The 12,142-nt window shown below is 38.0% G+C and overlaps 1 pseudogene; it reads left to right on the top strand.

The window, feature by feature from the left end:
• The first annotated feature begins 4,044 nt into the window (after positions 1–4,044).
• LOC123778883 (proteasome subunit beta type-1 pseudogene) lies at positions 4,045–11,899 on the top strand (annotated as a pseudogene).
• Positions 11,900–12,142: the final 243 nt, after the last annotated feature.

The raw sequence follows: 12,142 nt of genomic DNA, 5'->3' as shown, positions 1-12,142 counted from the left end.
TCCAACTAGATGCTCACTCTGCAGGGTAGAGCCCCCTCTTCCTTTTCCATCTGTAAAGACTCTACTTTCTCCATAAAAATAATACGAAGCAGAATGCTTTGCGAGTTGCTTACTATGTGCAAGGTGACCTCTATTTTGCCCCTCAATTCTCACAACAATCTTGTTTTGTATTATTATCTCTGTTTTACAGATGAGGTAAGTGAGGCTCCAAAAGGCTAAGCAACAGCATCGGCCACAAAGCGTGGAACTGCCTGAGCTAGAGTTTGTGCTGAGAAACCTGACAAAACTGGTTTCTCATGCTATGTTTCTACTTTGTGAAAAGACCCTTCAGTCGTGAAGCCTTTTTTGAGGCGCTCAACAAGACGCGATCTCTTTTTGCAACTTTCTCTGCATTGTGTGTATGCTTCTCTTATGGAGATTATCATATTCTGTGCTTTATTACGAATACATGTATTCCCGTGAAGCAGATAATAAAGTGTTTGAGGGCAAAGACTATTATCTACTCACCGTGTTCTCCCCGTGAATGACTTTAGCATAGATGGTCAATTCACTTCCAAGTTAGTCAACCTCTTTATGTAAGAAGGTTGGACAAATCAGTAGTTGCAAATTTTTTTAATAAAGATTTTATTTATTTATTTGAGAGAGAGACAGCACGAGCAGGGGGAGGGAGGGGGGAGGGAGAAGCAGACTCTCCACTGAACAGGGAGCCCGATGCAGGCTCCATCCCAGGAACCTGGGATTGTGACCTGAGCTGAAGGCAGATGCTTCACCGACTGAGCCACCCAGGCACCCCAATAGCTGCAAATTCAAATGAGTATAGGGTTAAGAATGTAGCAAATGATTGAGATGGCCCATTTGGCTGCGATATACTGAAGAACACAGCCCCATTTGGAGGGAGCAGCAGCTATTTGGTTCTTCTTGATTGTGATCACACTGGAATGTGTGTTGCCTTGTGCTGCCAGTTCTTTTGGTTTTTCAAGAGAATTCAGAAATCTGGATTTTTATTTTTTCTTTTTTTAAAAGATTTTATTTTTAAGTAATCTCTACACCCAACTTGGGGTTCGAACTCACAAACGTAAGATCAAGAGTCACATGCTCCACCACTGAGCCAGCCAGGTGCTCCAGAAATCTGGATTTTTACATAAAGTGGTATCTCTTGCGTTTTTAAGTGTTGGAATAATTAAAACATAGACTAGACCAATATGGGCTAGATCTGGGCCAACGACTGGTAGATACTGTTTCTGCTCTTTCTTTGAGCCCTTATTTTATAGGATAATGATTCTATGTAAATGAATATTCTAATACTATCAAATTTCTTCTATTAATCGCTGCTATTGTGAGTAGTATCTCCTATAATGATTGAGAGTAGGAAGAAAGAGGGAGAAGAAATATCAAACCCCCAGGTTTTACTAATATTTTGGAAGATCAAACATGTATTTAAAAAAACAGTAATCTGAGTGCCTGTTCTATAATTATCTGTGTGTATATTTATAAGCATAGATGTAGATGTAATCTGCATATGTATCATTGAATATGCATGTATTTATTTTATATACAGAATCTACAGATTTACATTACACTTTACATTTATGCAAATTTACACTAGAATTTACCAGATATGTAAATTCATGTCATAGATTTTTGAAAAATTAAAAAAGGCTCCAATTCAATTTTAGCTGAAAAGGGTTGAAAACTGGACAATGATCTCATTGCTTTGATAATCCAATTCCCTAAACTAGCCAGACCTTGGAAAATGAGCAGCTTAAATGTGTTTCTGCCTGTGCTAGAATTTGAAATGACTGTTTAATCTGTTTTGGTCCTATCTTGTATACTAAGAATATTTTTGAGAAGCTGTGTGTTGACATGAATGAAAATGAACGAGATCAATCACCTGCAGTACATGCAAACTATAAACTCTTTTCAAGTTAATCTCTATTGCAAGAGCTGAGTTTCTCAGGTCACCAGAGCCTTACACTGAAAAACAGTCTTGATCAACAACTAAAAATATGTGTAAAGAGCCCATCACGGACGTGGCACAGCATGAAATACTGTGGGGATACCAAAGACAGGCAACATTTTCAAGGAGCCGAACTTTAGTCAGTCTTGAGCAAGAATGTAAATATTTGGATCATGGAACTTTACATAAAAAACCAGGGATGTACTGTATGGTGACTAACATAATATAATAAAAAAATATTATTATAAAAAAAGAATGTAAATATTTGGCACTATTTTGTTAGATTTTAAGAATTTCCTTCCTGGATTGACTTTAGAAATAGGCTAGACATTAATCTAGGAGATGCTGATTTTCTTTCCAATTTGTTGATGCTTTGTGTTACAATTTCTTTGGGGGTAAGAGTATTGTCTTAAAAGCAAATAACTTCAAACTTCCTTCTTTTGGAGTTTCTTCTAGGTTGCAGGTTGCATTTTTAGCACAAAAGTAAACAGAGATGGTTATATATTAGCCAGAAGAATGACTACAGGAAGAGAACATAATACAATCCCATTGACATTCTGTAGATTAGAGAATGTTGGAGCTGGAAGGGACTTCACCATTCCTTAGCAGTTGTCCTATGCTCTTAGGGAGTTAGATTAGTTATCTCCAAGACCCTTCATAGCTCATTTGTCAAATGGGGCAGCCGAGGTCCAGGGTCAAAGTTTATATTTACTGTGGATCAATCTTTCAGGGGAAAGAGAGTTGACTATTAAAATACCAAAATGAGCTCATCTGAACTCATGAAAAATTTGCAACAATTTATATGGCATTTCAAATTAATGGGGCGGAATTGGTCTAGAACTTGAGATCCTAGAAATAAAATTTTTTAGCGTATCTCTTTAATCATAAACAAATTCTGACATATCTTGCGTATCTCTGTGGAAAGAAGCAAACCAATTAAACAAAAGAGCCCAGCTCAGTGCTTGGCTCCTTGCAGGCTTTCAACCTATATGTGGTCAGTGATGCTCACCATAGATTTCTATTTATTTTTTCATGTTTCTAACCTAGATGTCTCACTATTGGTGGTGGATGTAACTTTGTGGTATTCAGAGTATATTTTCTTTGACCTGAGCCTGTAACTCTTCTTTGAGGCAGAAACTAATTAAACAATTCATTTTGGTATTTTTTTTATCATGAAACTGCTGCAAAAGTGATACTTGACTGCTATATAATTTTGCTAGATATATAAAGAGAAAAAGTAATTATTTGCCTGGATTTTATGTCCTATTAAAATTAAATAAATGCATAAAATACATAAATAAAACCTCATCAAGTGTTGGAATGTCAGGGAAGAGAATGAAATTTGTGTGTATTATTCTCATTGTTCAGCACAGCCGAGAATAGGAAACTGGTGCTATTAAGTTTTAATCTTTCTCCTTTCACATCAGAGCACTCATATATATGATTTTTAAAAAATTCAGTGGGGAAACTATGTACTTTAATATTAATTGCTACTAAATTGATAGTCTTTCATGTGAGCCATTTAAAAATTATGAACTTTGCTTTTCTGTTCATTCTTCACATAACTGCTGGGATAATCTCTTACCAATAGTATTTTCATTATATTCTTCTCTTGCTCAAAAACCTATAGGGAATGCCTATAGCTTTAGTGTTATAAGTGGGAGCTGTAGAGACAGAAGTTCTGGGTCTGAGTCTCTACTTTTTGCTAGCCGTGTGGCTTTGGGAATGCCATTCATTTCTTCTGAGGCTCAGTTTCTTTATAAACAAAGTGGGGAAATATATTAAAACTGATAATCTTGTTGAGAGGGATACATGAGACAATGTTTAAAGCTCTTCGCATAGCACCTGGCCTGAGGTAAGCCCTGGTACGTACTAGGTATTCAATAACTATTGATTTAATTAACTGATAGATACCTAATGCTTAGGAGGTAACATGCAAATCTTTCACCCTACCCTCTAAGAACTGGCTCCCGTATTTATCCCAAGAACCAACACTCTTGGTTAGTTATGGTCTAGTTAGGATCGCTCCCTTTGTTTTGGTCAGACTGATTTCCTTTCTGCCCTTATACACTACTCAGCTCCTTAGTCCCATGCTTGCACTGTTTTCATTACCCCACAGAGAGTGCCCTTCACTCTTCAATGCCACAGTATTTCAATTACTTTCATAATCTTGCATGAAACTCACCTTTCCCAGGAAATTGCCTAATTAACCCCATTTGACTTAGGTCTCACCATTATTCTGGTTCATCTCAGCACTCACGTAATCAGTCTGCATAATCCTCTGCACCTGCAGGCATACAGTTTTGCCTTGTTCTTAAGTCATTTTCTGTATATTTTGCCCCCTCCTCCAGCTAGTTTCAAAGCTCTTCAGTGGCAGTGAGGAATTCATCTCCTACTTTGTGTGCAACAACACCCTTTCCCATATTACCCTTGGCCTCTAGTTTCAAGAACACAGTTGCAAATTTTGCTGAATAAATGAATCAATGGTATCTAATGAAATTGCATTTTGCGGCTATGAAAAGCAAAACATCAAGTGGATGCAATTTTGTGCTTATGATCTAAAGCAGCCAACCGGGCATTCTGACAATGAACAGATATTTGTGATTATTTTTATATTTTCTACAATGAGGATGAAAGAGGACACATCATTATGGGACTGCAGGGACAATGGTTAGCCGAGCATATTACATCACAAAATGTTCTACTGGTAGAGAATGAGTGTACAATTTCAGACAATGATATAGCTGTGTGACCTTGGGCATGTCAATTAACCTTTCAGGTGCTTCGTTTCCCCATCTGTAAAATATATGAGGGGGTGGATTATATTATCTCTGTCTGCTCTCAGTTCTATCATTTTCAGCTTTTAAAATCACGTACTATGGCCTGAGTTGGTAGTGTGGCAGTGCGTGTATGATGTGAATGCTAATTAAGTGATATCTCAGTGGTCATCGACTGGTGCCCTTTGAGGGTGCCCAAGTATATATTAAATATATGTAGATTTTGTCTTGGGTAGATGACATTTGTGATCTATTTCCTAAGAAACCAAATGGTTCTAGGGCTAGGATAAACAAGATTCAGTATTTTCTAGCAGGCTAAGAATGATGAGGGAACGAGAACCAGAAGAGGTTTCAGCTCAAGAATAGATCGAGGCTTAGGGAAAACAGGGTCGCTTTTGCTTTACCAATAAGCAGAAGTAAGTATCTTTCCCCATTCTCTCTCTCCCCTTCATTCACTACACCTCAGAGAGCCACACCCTCCCCAAAGAAGAATTTATCATTCACTAGAATTCATGATTCAAAATCACCATAAAAATTGCTATTTTTAAGCACAGAGATGGTTTAAGGAAAAAAAGAAAAAAGCATGTAAAGGGTGCTTGGGTGGCTCAGAGAGTTAACTGTCTGCCTTCGGCACAGGTCATGATCTTGGAGTCTGGGGATAGAGCCCCATGTCAAGCTCCCTGCTCAGCGGGGAGCCTGCGTCTCCTTTTGCCCCTCCCCCTGCTGATGTTCTTTCTCTCTCTCACTCATGATATCTCAAATAAATAAATAAAATCTTTATTTATTTTTTTTTTAAAGATCTCATGTATTTATTTAGAGAGAGCATGCGCCATGAGCAGGGGGAGGGGCAGAGGGTCTAGAGGGAGAGAGAGAGAATCTCAAGCAGATTCGGAACTGAGCACGGAGCTGGACGTGGGGCTCGATCTCACGACCCTGAGAGCATGACCCGGGCTGAAATCAAGAGTTGGACGTTCAACCGACTGAGCCACCCAGGCGCCCCCTAAATAAAATCTTTAAAAAAAGAAAAAGTATGTAAAAATTTCATTAACACAAGAAAGTAGAAGGACATGTAAATTTATCCCAACTAATATAAATCACTTGCAAACCTGCCAGTGCCGTAGGTTAATGAGATTAATTGTGAGGAATTTATTCCCAAACACCAACCCAGAATTAAAAGATAGGCTATATTGATCTGTCTAGATGCATAAAAATATTTGTTTCTAATGACTGAGTGAAAATTACTTATTCAAAAACATTATCTTTCCACCATGCCTTTTTTTAAAAAAAGCAAGAAGTCTATGTAATTATAAGATAATGTTTTTCATGAAACTAGAAATCATTTCAATGAATAATGAGTATGTGGAGAGTATATATGGTGTAAGAGAAAATCTTCCATAATGAGAATCAGTTTTTGAAGAAATGGAGTTTTGTCAGGTTACAATAGCCTAACATGGCTTTTCAGAGCTTGGCCCTTTATATAGTACACTAAGCGTATAGTTCTTCAAGCAAAGGTAGGAACGATCTAAATGGATTACATTTATGTATCCCTCATACATAAAATAACTACAGAGACATGTTGTATGCACATGACTTGCAAATGGAGCCCAAAGGAAACAGAGAAGCATCCTGAGAAATTTGTCCAAGGTTGTTTCATAGCATTGAAGGGGCTACATAAAGCCATCTACAAAAAGACTGGGGAAAAAAAAGAACAAGTCACTATGAGGTCAAGAGTATGTATACTGAGAGTGAAGCTGGAAGGTAAAGGGTTGCTGGAAGCATAAGGGATAGAGGTCAGAGAATAGGATATTGGAATTAAGAATTTCTGATGTACAGCAGTTCTGGTGATGGCAAGGTCTAGAGGGGCTTCCATGGCTGTGAGTGGGTGGAGTGAAGTGAAGGTGAATGCCGCAGGTGTTTAGATTAAGACCTATAAATGTAGGGTGTTAAGTGGACTGACTGTCCACAGGGATCTTCGTGGACTAGATGAATAGTGAGTAGCTATTCTGTGGAATGTGTTGTGGAGATACAGCCATAAATGAGGAAAACACAGTTCCTGACCTCATAGAACTTCTATTCTAGTAGAGAAGATAGATTAAACAAATCATTACATAAAGTATAGTGAGTGTTACTTTTCAGAAACTGAAGAAATACATTTAGGCAAGGGGAGTCTGTCCTCTGGTAGCTACTGATAATAGAATTATATTTAAGAAGCCTTCCCTTCTACATTTTTCTATCATTTTTTGAGTAAAAAAAGACTTTCAGTTATAGATAAAAATAAAATAGCCTCAGAGAAATTCGATGATTTGTCTGATGTCATACAGCTAGTGAGTGGTAGAGCTAGGATTGAAAACTAGATCTGTCATAGTTGTAGTTCTGCTGTGGCTATGTGAGATGACTACAGCCCATCCTTCTGGCTGATTACAACAGAAAAATATGGAAAAATACAAAAACTGCTATTTGAGGACTTTAAAAAGTTAACAGAAGCAGTAAGGTTATGGAGTGGAGTCAAAACTTGGAGAAGTGACCTGCATGGGGTGAGTTTCCATTTTTTCCCCTTGTGCTGCTTTGTGGTAGAATGGGTACCAGTCACATAGCAGTGTGGTGGTGTTGGAAACTAAAACTCTGATAGAAAGCTCATGAACTTTCTGGCTCAAAGAACAAAGGATAGGAGCACCACAAAGCTGGGTAGTGTGGGAGGAATCATGGTAGGGAGAATGCTGGAGAACGGGCCCCTTAATTCTGTATAAGTCTCAGCTGGACTTCTGAGCTATGCATGCATAAGGTGGACCCTAATGAGCAGAGCAAAGGCTTTGAGGATTGGAGTGAGATTAGAATCATCCACACAAGTCTCACATCAACCCTGAACAATACCTGCACGGGACAGATCCAAATAAGCAGAGCAAATTCTTAAAGAAATAAAATAAGAGGGGCGCCTGGGTGGCTCAGTTGTTAAGCGTCTGCCTTTGGCTCAGGGTGTGATCCCAGGGTCCTGGGATCGAGCCCCGCATCAGGCTCCCTGCTCTGCTGTGAGCCTGCTTCTTCCTCTCCCACTCTCCCTGCTTGTGTTCCCTCTCTCGCTGGCTGTCTCTCTGTCAAATAAATAAATAAATAATCTTAAAAAAAAAGAAATAAAATAAGAGTTAATTTTTTACAACTTTATTGAGGTATACTTTATATATGTACAATTAATCTAAGTTTATAATTCAATTATTTTTAAAGGAAATTAAGCACCATTTCCATCACCCCCATAAGATCTCTTGTTTCTGTTAACTGTTAAACTCTGTTCTCAACTCCAGCCCCCGGAAACCACTAATCTACTTTTTGTCTCTGTATATTTGTGTTTTCTGGACATTTCATATAAATGGAATCATATAATATGTGGTCTTTTGCATCTGGCTTTTTTCACTTAACATAATGTTTTTGATGTCCATCCATATTATGGTATATATGAGTATTTTGTTCTTTTTTAAGGATGAAAAATATTCATTGTATGGCTATTCCACATTCAAAATTAAGATTTGACCTGCCACCCATATAAGGCAAGACAGAATATATGGTCTAAACCTAATAGGGTGATTACCTGATTAAAAAAAAAAAAAAAACATTCTCCAAAAAAAACAGAAGTTTCAGGACCTTGAGTCTAAACAACCTAATAGTCAAGATATCTGAGTGACTATGTATACTAGACATATTAAGAGCCTGGAAAATATGACCAATCCTCAAAGGAAAAGACAATCACCAAATGTGAACCTTGAGAAAACCCAGATGTTGGAATTATCAGACAAAGTATTTAAAACATCAATTATACCTCTGATCCATGAAGTTGAGGAAAAAACACTTGAAATGATTGGGTAGATATTCTCAGCAGAGAAATAAAAAGTATATAAAAAAGAACCATATGGAAAATTTAGAACTAAAAACTACAACATTTCAAATGAAAAAATTACCATCTGGGCTCAGTAGTAGACTAGAGATGACAGAGGATAGAACCAGTAACTAGAAAATAGGTCAATAAAAGAAATACTGTATGATTTCATTTACTTTTTTTAAAAAAGATTTTATTTATGGGGTTCCCAGGTGGCTCAGTCAGTTAAGTGTCTGCCTTCTGTACACACCATGATCCTGGATCCCCAGGATTAAGCCCGGCACTGGGCTCCCTGCTCAGTGGTGAGTCTTCCTCTCCCACTGCCTCTTGCATGCTCTCTCTCAAATAAATAAATAAAATAAATAAAATCTTCATTATTTATTTATTTGAGAGAGCGAGAGTGCGAGTGAGTGGGGGGAGGAGCAGAGGGAGAGGGACAAGCAGACTCTGTGCTGAACATTGAGCTTAATGTGGGGCCGGACCCCAGGACCCTGAGATCAGGACCTGAGCCAAAACCAAGAGTCTGGCGCTTAACCACTAAGCCACGCAGGAACCCTTGATTTCATTTATATGTGGAATCTAAAAAAATCAAATTCAAAACAGGAGAGTAGAATAGTGGTTACCAGGCACTGAAGGGTGGGAGAGATGGGGAGTTTGATCACAGGGTACAAACTTTCAGCCATAACATGAATAAGTTCTAGGGATCTATTCTACAGCATGGTGGCTGTAGTTAATAAGACTGTATTGTATACTTGAAATTTGCTAAGAGAGTAGATCTTAAGTGTTCTTGCCACGCTAACAAAAAGAAGGTAACCATGTGAAGTGATAGGCGTTAGTTAGCTTGACTGTAGTAATCAGTGTATGTCAAACCATCACATTATACACCTTAAATATATACATTTTTTGTTTGCCAATTATACCTCAGTGAAACTGGAAAGAAAATAGGTCAGGGGTGCAGTGCCTGGGTGGCTCAGTCGTTAAGCGTCTGCTTTCAGCTCAGGTCATGATCCCGGGGTCCTGCTCAGCAGGAAGCTTCTCCCTCTCCCACTTCCCCTGCTTGGGTTCCCTCTCTCACTGTGTCTCTCTCTGTCAAATAAATAAATAAAATCTTTTTTTAAAAAAGAAAGAAAATAGGTCAATAAATATTATCCAATCTGAAGAATACCAAAACAAAGATGTGAAGATTGAACAAAATGAACAGAGTTTCAGGGGCTTGTGAGACAATATACAAAAGCCTGGCATTCATATCATTAGAGTTCCAAAAAGAGAGAAGAGATTGGTATAGAAAAAAATATTTTAAGGAATATTAGCTGAAAGCTTCTTACATTTCTTACACAAATTTACAGATTCAAGAAGATTAGTGAACCCGAACAGAATAGCTCAGAGAAAACCAGGCCCAGCCGTATCATAATCAAACTAATGAAAACCAAAGATAAATTTTTAAAAATCTTTAAAGCAGCTAAGGATCATGTTTGTATATATGTCTGTATATATGGAAACAATGATTCAAACATCTGTGGATTTGTCATCAGAAACCATGGACACCAGAAGACAGTGGGACATCTTTAAAGGGCTGAAAACAAAGACATTCTCAGAAAAAGGGAAACTAAGAGACTCTGTCAACAGTAGACATGTTCTACAGGACATGCTAAACTAGGTTCTCCAGGATGAAGGAAATGTGCATTAGAGAAAAACTGGAATTTTCAAGAATAAAGAAGAGCATCAGAAATGGTAAATATATGGATAAATACAAAAGACTATTTTTCTCCTAAGTTCTTTAAAATATGTATTGCTATTGAAATCAAAGGTGTGACATTGGTGGCATTTCCAGTGTAAATAGATGTTAAACATACAAAAAATACAAAATGCTAAAGGGACCCATATGGTTGTATGGTTTCTGAATTTTGTTTAAAGTGGTAAAATGCTGGTGCTGGGTGGTTCAGTCAGTTAAGTGTCTGATTTCGGCTCAGGTCATGATCCCGGAGTCCCAGGATCAAGCCCCACATCAGGCTCCTTGCTCAGCGGGGAGCTTGCTTCTCCCTCTGCCCCTCACCCCACTCGTGCTATGTCTCTCTTGTTCTCTCTCTCTCTGTAAAATAAATAAATAAATAAAATCTAAACAAAAATAAAGTGGTAAAAAACTAAGACTAAATAGATTGTGAAAGTTAAGTGTATATATTGTAATTTCTACTGAAATTATTAAAAATATAATTCAAAGAGAAACAGCAAAAAAGCCAATATATTAATTGAAACAGAATAGAAAAAAATATCCAGCTAACCCCAAAGAAAGCAGGAAAAGGGTTAGAGAAGAGCAAAAACAGTGGGGACAAGCAGCAACAAATAATGTCATATTGAAATCAAATCATGCCAGCAATTACATTGAGTCTTAAAACTCTAAACACACAAATTAAAAGGCAGAAATGGAAATTAAATGATAAAAAAACAAGTCCCAAATACATGCTGTCTGTAAGAAATACACTTTAAATATAAAGGCATATATAGGTTAAAAGTAAAATGATGGAGCCATCTTGCTGTGAAGCAGGAGCCAAGCGATCGCGGTGCCCTTTGCAGCTGTGCTTCTCACCCTATGCTTTCAATGGAGGTACTGGTATTGGTAATCACTGGAGGAGATTTTTCAGTTGTTGCTTCTGACACTCGATGGAGTGAAGCATTTTTAATTCACACCTGGGAAAGCCCCAAGTGTTACAAATTAACAGACAAAACAGTCATTGGATGCAGCGGTTTTCATGGCGACTATCTTACCCTGACCAAGATGACTGATGCAAGACTAAAGATGTATAAGCATTCTAATAACAAGACCATGATTACAAGGGCAATTGCTGCAATGCTCTTGACAATCCTCTATTCGATGCACTTCTTTCCATACTATGTTTACAACATCATCCAGGGACTGGGTGAAGGGAAAGGAGCTGTGTACAACTTTGACCTGGTCGGGTCCTACTGCAGAGACTCTTTCAAGACTGGAGGCTCAGCAGGGGCCATGCTACAGCCCCTGCTTGACCACCAGGTTGGTTTTAAGAACATGCAGAATATGGACCATGTCCCACTGTCCTTGGACAGAGTCATGCGTCTTGTGAAAGATGTCTTCATTTCTGTGGTGGAGAGGGATGGTTTCACTGGGGGTGCACTGGGATCTGCATCATGACCAAGGAGGGCATCAGGGAGGATGCTGTTCCCCTGAGGAAGGATCAGTTTGTGTGTTGGTATCATCAGTCACTTCAAAACTGGTCGATTTTGTATCTTGGAGCTATTGGACTCATTTCTTTTATTAAAAAGTAAAGCCTGAAGTAATAAAGTAAAATGACGGAAAAAATATGCAATGCAAATAATTGAAAGAATGTTGTGGTGACTATAGTAATATCGGACAAAGTAAACTTCGGAGCAATAAATATTACCAGGAAAAAAGAAGAAACTAATTATGAAAGAATTAGTTCACCAAGACATAAATGCATATGCAGCTAACAACAGATCTTCAAAATACGCCTGATAGAAAGTCATACAAATGAAAGAGGAAATAGACAA

Source organism: Ursus americanus, chromosome X (assembly GCF_024610735.1).
Source record: "Ursus americanus isolate L20-20 chromosome X, mUrsAme1.1.p, whole genome shotgun sequence".
Taxonomy (NCBI): Eukaryota; Metazoa; Chordata; class Mammalia; order Carnivora; family Ursidae; genus Ursus; species Ursus americanus.
Note: the sequence above shows the minus strand (reverse complement) of the source record. Positions and strands in the feature narration are given on the sequence as shown.